Raw genomic sequence first — 7,757 nt, 5'->3', positions numbered from 1 at the left:
ATATATATATGCTTTCAATTTTCAGACTATACTCATTGTCAGATGCTTTGTTTAAAAATCCTAATTTCTTTATTTAAAGGGCCATGATTAATTGTGTTATGAAAATATTTGGGTGAAATAGTGGTCAACTTCATGGCTAATACTATAGGAAGACATATTTGAAGCTCTGGCTGAAGTATAAGTTGAACTTTGACTCATTTTTCTGCTTTAACTTCCAAAGTTTTAAAGGTTGGACGAATTAATTTAAAATCTGTGCCTTGTGGTTTATTTGGTTGATACTAATAAAAGAAAAGAAAATAATTAATTTAAGCAGCATTATGACTTCTGATATTGGTGTGAAGGCATAATTTGTATTTGTGTGACCTTTTGACCTTTTCGGCTTGCAAGAACATTCAGAGTGAGCTTCCTTAAACGGCTAATAATTTACTTAGCTGATCCATTCCTATGTCTTCTATCTTTTGTTATAAATGGCCTATTTATACACTAGAGAAACAATCTGATAGAGTTCTATAATATCAGCACTTCACACTACTTGCCTTTTTTCTCACTTACAAAGTAAGCTGGGTTATTTTCTCTTCACTAGATTGGCTATAAAATAACATCTGGGTCTCTTGAGTTTATCATTTTTGCTCCCTTTACAGCATTTTGGCATCCTTATAAATTCAAAATGGGTTTCCATCTGCTAAAAGCTTTTCAACATGTTTGCTTTTTATCCTTTACCCTGAGTTCCAGTCTATAATTCACTGTTGTTTTTTACTGTTTATTTTATTTATTTGTTATTTTTTAAACTTGCTATACAGTACAAGAAGCACACTGTGGTTACACCTGTGCTCAATTGTAGCAAATGATAGATGCACTTCTGTCAAACACGCTGGGACTTCACCTAAAAAGAAGGAACTTCATCCATCTAGACTTCCAGGTTAGCTGCAGCAGGGCACTGAAACAGAATTTATGGATTTGCTTTATATCTTAATATCTAGCAGGGCAAATTATTCTATTCTTATTTGCTTTAAATACTGCACCTGTACTAAGGGCTGGGGGATGAGGAACTATAAATCTGCTATGCTGATGTGGAAACGATGCCATCTCACCCTAGCGCATTCCCCTGTAAGCTTGTGCCTCCCATTCTAAGTACAGTCTTCACACTTCAGTGTTATCATGGAGAAACACCAACTCTGTACAATATCATCAACTAAAAATTGGCAAGCATTAAACCAGAAACTGTCTCAAATTCATGTTTGCATAGACAGTAAATTTCACAGAGTAATTCTATGAGGAAGCACATATTTCCTTTTGGGTATCATATTCCGTTATAACACAGGATTGCTACCAAATGTAGCCATTTCTGTACCCTGTGACGAAATCTACTGGCCTCTTTTTCTAAGATTAATATTGTTCCCAGCCATGCAATTGGAATGTTTATACCTGTATATAATCACATTTTCTGGTGGAGTTTTGAATGCAGCCTTATTTGAAACCTAGTAATGGGGAATAATATATAACACTCATCTAATTCGCCCAAAGAGTGTGCAATTAGCCCAAGAAAGTAGATAGAGTCAGATGCATTTTTTCCTACTGAAAAAGATTCTGAAATTGTTATGCTTCTTTAGTCACTCAAGTTTTCTGTTTTCTTTCACAAAACAAAAATTGTAAAGGAAGTATGGTTTAATGAACTCAGCAGAGCTTCAGGGGGCTGAAATCTTCCATTTAAATAACTCCAGAACCCGTTGGAAAAATTGCTGAATCTTTGTTTATCAGTTAGAATGATTTACCAGTATAGAATGTAGATCTTTCTTTTTCTTCAAATCCTAAGGCATGTAAAAGATTTGAAAGACATATACCATTTAATGATTCATCTTAATCAATCTTGAGCTCTGTAATTACAGTCTAGATATTCATTTAGTTTTCAAAATATAGTGATAGGTCCTCATGTTTCCAATCTAAATTATTTTAAAGGGCTATTTTTAATTGTTTATTTTCTTCCAATACTCCGTCTTCTTCCTACTACTGAGTCCAAGGCTATCAGTTCCGTTAGTTTTAGGGCCACAATGTTTAGCATGGTGTAGGGCTAAGTTGACTGGTTGCTCCTGCTAACCCCACCTCTGCTATTGATTTTATTTTTGACCATGGGTAAATTAGGCCGTGATTTCTCAACAAGAAAAGTTAAGGAAATACTTTTACATCATACATTTGATTCTATGTCTCTAACAAAGTTGAGCCTATGTGCCTATTTGAAACAAAGTGGATCCTTATTCATTATTTATGCCCCAAAGCCTTCTCAAACACTGATTCTTAAAACTATTGAGTCATATGTAGGCATGCCAGTGAGTCCCAAAACATATATTTTATTTATATTTTGTTTTGTTTCCAATATCTCATGGTTGTTTGTGTGTTATGGTCCAAAGTTCCTTTAATTTGTAGGTGCATTAAGGAATGACCTTGATGATTTTTTGAGAAACCAATAGTAATTTAAAACCAATAATGGTACTTTAAGTCAGAATTATTTTGTTGAACTTTTTTAATCATATGTATGAATTTACAAGTGTCTTAATTTGTGCCAATTTTATACAGTTTTAGCACTATAGCTGTATAATTTTCTGTCTCTTCTTTCTACTTTAGGACATTTAATCGATAGTCATAAGCTTTTGAGTTTTATCCATTCTTGTGCCAACAAATGTTATAATAAACTCATACAAATTTCTTAGAGATTTAAACATCTTTATTGGTAGTACTCCTTCATTTCCATTGTTCTTGATATACATCAAGTCCCTTGTTCAGTGCCTGATCATAATAGACATGCAGAAACATGTTTAATATATAGAATGATGGAAAATAGAGTTATGTTAACTTTTCAATGATGGGACAGATCTAAATGCCTCTAATTATAAAATTGTGATGATTTCATGCTATTTGAATTTTTTATCTATGTATCTCTAACTTTATCCAAAAGATAGGACTATTTTTGAACTATACACAACATTCACATCACTACTCGGATACTATCAGACCAATCTTTAATCATTCATTTGTATCCTAGAGTCACTGTCTTTGCATTTATTTCTGCATTGGATCGCATGATGTCTCTCGTTTTGCTTTGTGTTGTTTCTTCTTTCAATATTTAGAAGAGAATGCAGTTCTGAAACTGTAAAGTATTATTTCTACTTATCCTAAATCAATCTAATTTTTCACTCACTGAACATCAAGGCTGTTTAGTTATAGCTAGAGATCAAATTCTTACTTTTGACAACTCAGTTTTCTTAGAAAACATCTCTCATTAGGTGTTTTTAGGTATTCATATCCTACTTGGCATCTCCAACTTCTGTAAATTCATAATACTCAATATCAAATCTTTTGAAAAAAACAGAATCATTGGTGAGCATTATTCATTACGAACAGGGTGTTGATTTTAAAACACAGGCTTATGGACTCTTCCTCTATACTAGTGATTCAGTAATTTGGGGGTGAAAATATTAAAAATCTAGAATTTTGACATACATCTGGAGAAATTGAGGTATACTCAGTATATGGAACACTGATTTTCATTAGCAATATTAAGTCATAAAAGCTTCCTGAATTGATATTTCCTGTACTCACTTTTTTGTCCCTGCAGCAAAATACATTATGCCAAATAAAAGAAGAGAGTTGTGTTTCGGCTCACAGTCTCAGAAGCTTGTGTTTGGCAGGGTCAAATGTAGAATTAGGAAGGTGGCGCGACCTTCAGTAAAGTGAAGCTTCTTGTGCTGTGGAAGCTAGGAAGCAGCGAAAGAGAGTTGAGCACTTACCCTTGTCAGTCATGCCTGTAGTGACCCAACTCTTCTGACTAGGCCAAACTCTTCACGTGAGACTGGGGGTGACATTTTAGTTCTAAGACAGAAGAGTGCTCCTTGTCCCCTTCTCATTACATAAAGTGTATCTAGCTTATCTAAAAGCTGCCAATGACACTGCTTTAAGTTAAAATCTAAAGTTTCTTCTCAGACTGAAGACAAACATTTATCTGTGAATCTCTATAAAAATAAAAATAAAACAAAGTTAGATACTCTTAACATATTATGTCACAGAGCAAGCATTTTCATTCTAAAAAGGAGGTATAGGGGAGTAGACACTAATAGGATCAAAGCAAGACCAAGATACATCAGGGCAAGCATTAAATCCTACAGCTAGGTATTCAGCACTCCAGCCAGGCTGTGATGAGATGTGAAGAACAAAGGACCTGGACAGTACATCTCCTACAGTCACATTGTACCTCACACGGCTTGTCCCTTTGGGAAGTTCAGTTCACTTCCTGTGGCTTTTTTTCTGCAGACATCCCTCCTATTGACATCTCTAATTTTTAATGGGATCTTTATCTTTTATCTTAAACTTTACTCTTACAGCTTCAAGCACTATATTCTCTTGGACTATTGAAAGGGACCAGAGAGACTTTTCTTTTGAAATTTGGGTGAAAACCTCCATGAACCCATAATTCTTATATTTGACAAGTCTAAAAAACAAACAAACAATGTCAACAAAAAAATAGCACCATGTGTATGATGCCATAGTTAAATAGTAGCAAGGATCCCTTTGACCATGGCTACAGAGGCATCTGAGTGTGTAGACAGCTATAGCTGAATTCAGAGATGGACTTGCCCGAGTGACACTGAATGAAGAGGTATCCCAGAAATACTTGTTTCCAGTGAATGATTTGTAGCTTTTCAATTTTGGGGTAGTAAAACATACGGTTTTACTGATTCTTGAGATGTCCTCAAAATATCATTTTACTGTCCTAATGTTAAGAACTTGACTGTTTTAATGTTAATTTTTAGAAACAATGTTTGCCTTTGCCCCAAACTTTGTAGAGTGGAGGTGTCTATGTTATGCAAAATGATACAATTTAAAGGAGGTGATACATTCACCTCCACCACTTTTTCTTGACTCTCACTTTAGATCTGGCTTAGAGTAGCCAGCAGTAGGCATGCCATAGTTTGAATGCTGAGCTGCTGTAAAGTTATGTCTCTTCTATTAGTTTATTGTTCTTAATCTCATTCTCTCAACATAGGCAATTTCTCTACCAAGGTGTAACACAGGGTCAGATCATACTGCCAAAGGAGACTTCTTTCCAACTGAAGCTTAAACTTGACCTCATCTGTAGGCATTTATTCCCACTTTCTGGTCTTCTGACCTCCAAACAGAATCTTCTAGGGCTGCTCTAGCAGCATAAGCAAAAGTTGCTATAGACCTCTTGTAGATGATTTCTGAAGATTTCACAGTAAGTCTACAGATATAATCACAGTAAAGACTCTACTTCTCATGCTAAAAGTGTTTCTTAGTCATTTCATCTGAGACAAAAATACCAGACATGCTCAACCTCAAGGATAGGCTTTTGTTTGTGGATCACAGTTCAGAGAGTTTTTGTACCTGCTGGACAGGTTTAAACATACGTAGGCCATAACGGAAGGACTCTCTGCTAGCGTATCAAATCTTCCCAGCTCCGTACTACATAGACTCTCTTCTAAGCAAGCGTATATGACAGGTCAGGAGCTTTCCTCTCCCACTCAAGTCCACTTATAGAGAAGGCCTTTTACAAGTGGTATAAGAGCCTGAGAGTATGGTACCACGGTCACCTCCACAGCTTTCTTGCTGTGGAAAAATCTTTTGCCTGAAGTTGGAACAGTCACTTCTCCCATTCCAGATCAGTGCCAGATACCGAAAAACATTGAAATATTTTGCCCATACTCAAGACCAAGTACAGCAGTTGTGAGATTTTGTGTATGCAAAGTGGAAATGTACAAGAAGAGAGAGCTAGAAAACTGATTTTTAAAGAATACTATGTAGGAAAGTTCAGGCCTAAATATGGCATTGAAAAGAGACTACAAAGGTAAAAATAAATTAATAAATAATAAAAAATTAAGGTTATTTTTTCCATTGGAAGAACTGGTTGGACTTAATGAGACAAATAAAAAGAAATAATAAAAACTAAAGCAAAGAATAAACAAAATTAAAATCTTAGGGAAAAAGTAAAATAATCCAAAAGTTCATTCAAAAACATCTTTAAATCTGGGCAGATTTTTACCTATGTGGATCTGGACTGGTGGTGGGGAGGGATATTATGGAGACTCAAATTTCAAAAATCTGAACTGAAAAGAGGGATATCACTGATGATAACTTCTAGAAAGTACCTATTCCTGAAAGTCATGGAATACTGTAGTACTCAAGAAGGAATAGAAAATAGAATAGATTTATGGTAAGTGAAATGAATAGATTAATCATTTTAAAACTTCAAAGAAAATCCCTAAAGTATTATCACTTGTGAATTATAACAAATATTTAAAAAAAGTTAAATTAGTTTCTTTACAATTGTCTTCAAAAGTGAGAACATATCTCAATTCATAGATTAAATACTGGCAAACCAAATTTTGCAGCATATGAAAAGAGTTATATATTATATTCAAATTGAATATATCTCAAGAATGCAAAATTGAGTCACAGGAAAATCACTTGAGGTAATACAACTTATCAAGAGAAAAGGATAAAAACCTCAGGACCAGCTTAAAGGACACAGAGGAAGCCTTTCAATGAAATGCAACATAGTAGGATATAAAAACACTAAACAAACTAGGAAGAAAAGAGCTTTTTATATTTATAAAGAGTATCTTGAAAGAAAACCCCACATAGCACTGACATAAGTAATAACTATGGTATTCTTTGTCTCTAACAAGCATAATTTACATTTATTTTTCCCATAATTTTATCGAGAATCAAATAGAAGAAGGTGGTGGTGAAGGAAAGCAAGAAACAGGAAAAGGAATATTGTGGGACTGTCCTGCTTCAAGGTTGTATATGGTGAGATTTTTGGACTTATGTGCAAACATGAGAAGCATAGAATTCTTTATCCTATTTTTTAAAATATAATCTAAGTTTTAAATGTTTTTTATCATATTCTGTAGGGACTTAAAGTTCAACATATCAATACTTGATGAAAAATACCTGTTCCTTATTATGCCTAAGATGTTTGAAATGCAGTGAGACAGTGAGGTTAAGATTGATAGCCCAAATCGTTTGATAATAACAATAAGTTTTCTTCTGGATGGGTAACAACCTAAGTTTGCAGACCAAAATTAGAGAAAAAGGAGGGATACAAGGAAAGCCAACATTTTGGCCCTAGCCTTCTAAGGTCAATTAAGACTCAGGACATATGAGAACTTGTACTGTAATGTCATGTACCTCGGTAGTGTCCCAAATTTTCTGATCAAGAAGATTATGGGCCCAAAGAGGAAAGTGATCGATGACATAGAGTGGGCCTAAGGAGAGTCACATGGGGAGAAGATACTCTCTCAGGCTTTCACAGAGAGCACATTGGCCAAGCATTGGCCGTGACTCATCCACATGGCTGCACTGATAAAGGTTCTACAATCTGAGGTACAGGATCTCAGGACAAATCCTGAGGGCATTTCACTGACCTTCTCAGACCAAAAAGCTACAACTCTTGTTGCATAGGTCCTGCTTTACCTTGGTCTTAACCACCCAGCAGAAAAGTATGAAGACGAAATTATAAGAAATAAAGCCATGCTGTTAAGTTGAGCTGTGGGGGACTCAGGTCAATAATTTCTGACATTGCCAGTTAAACAGAAGACCCAATGCTATTATGGCCTACTGGACTCTTTTAGAATATTTTGCTGAGTTTACACACCTATAATATTCAATAACGGAACTTAGAAAAAATGGGGTATACAGATGAATGTCCATTTTGTATCTGTGTATTCAAAGTGGCTGGGATAGAT

This window comes from Octodon degus, unplaced genomic scaffold, assembly GCF_000260255.1.
Source record: "Octodon degus isolate 3935 unplaced genomic scaffold, OctDeg1.0 scaffold00082, whole genome shotgun sequence".
Lineage (NCBI taxonomy): Eukaryota > Metazoa > Chordata > Mammalia > Rodentia > Octodontidae > Octodon > Octodon degus.
Note: the sequence above shows the minus strand (reverse complement) of the source record.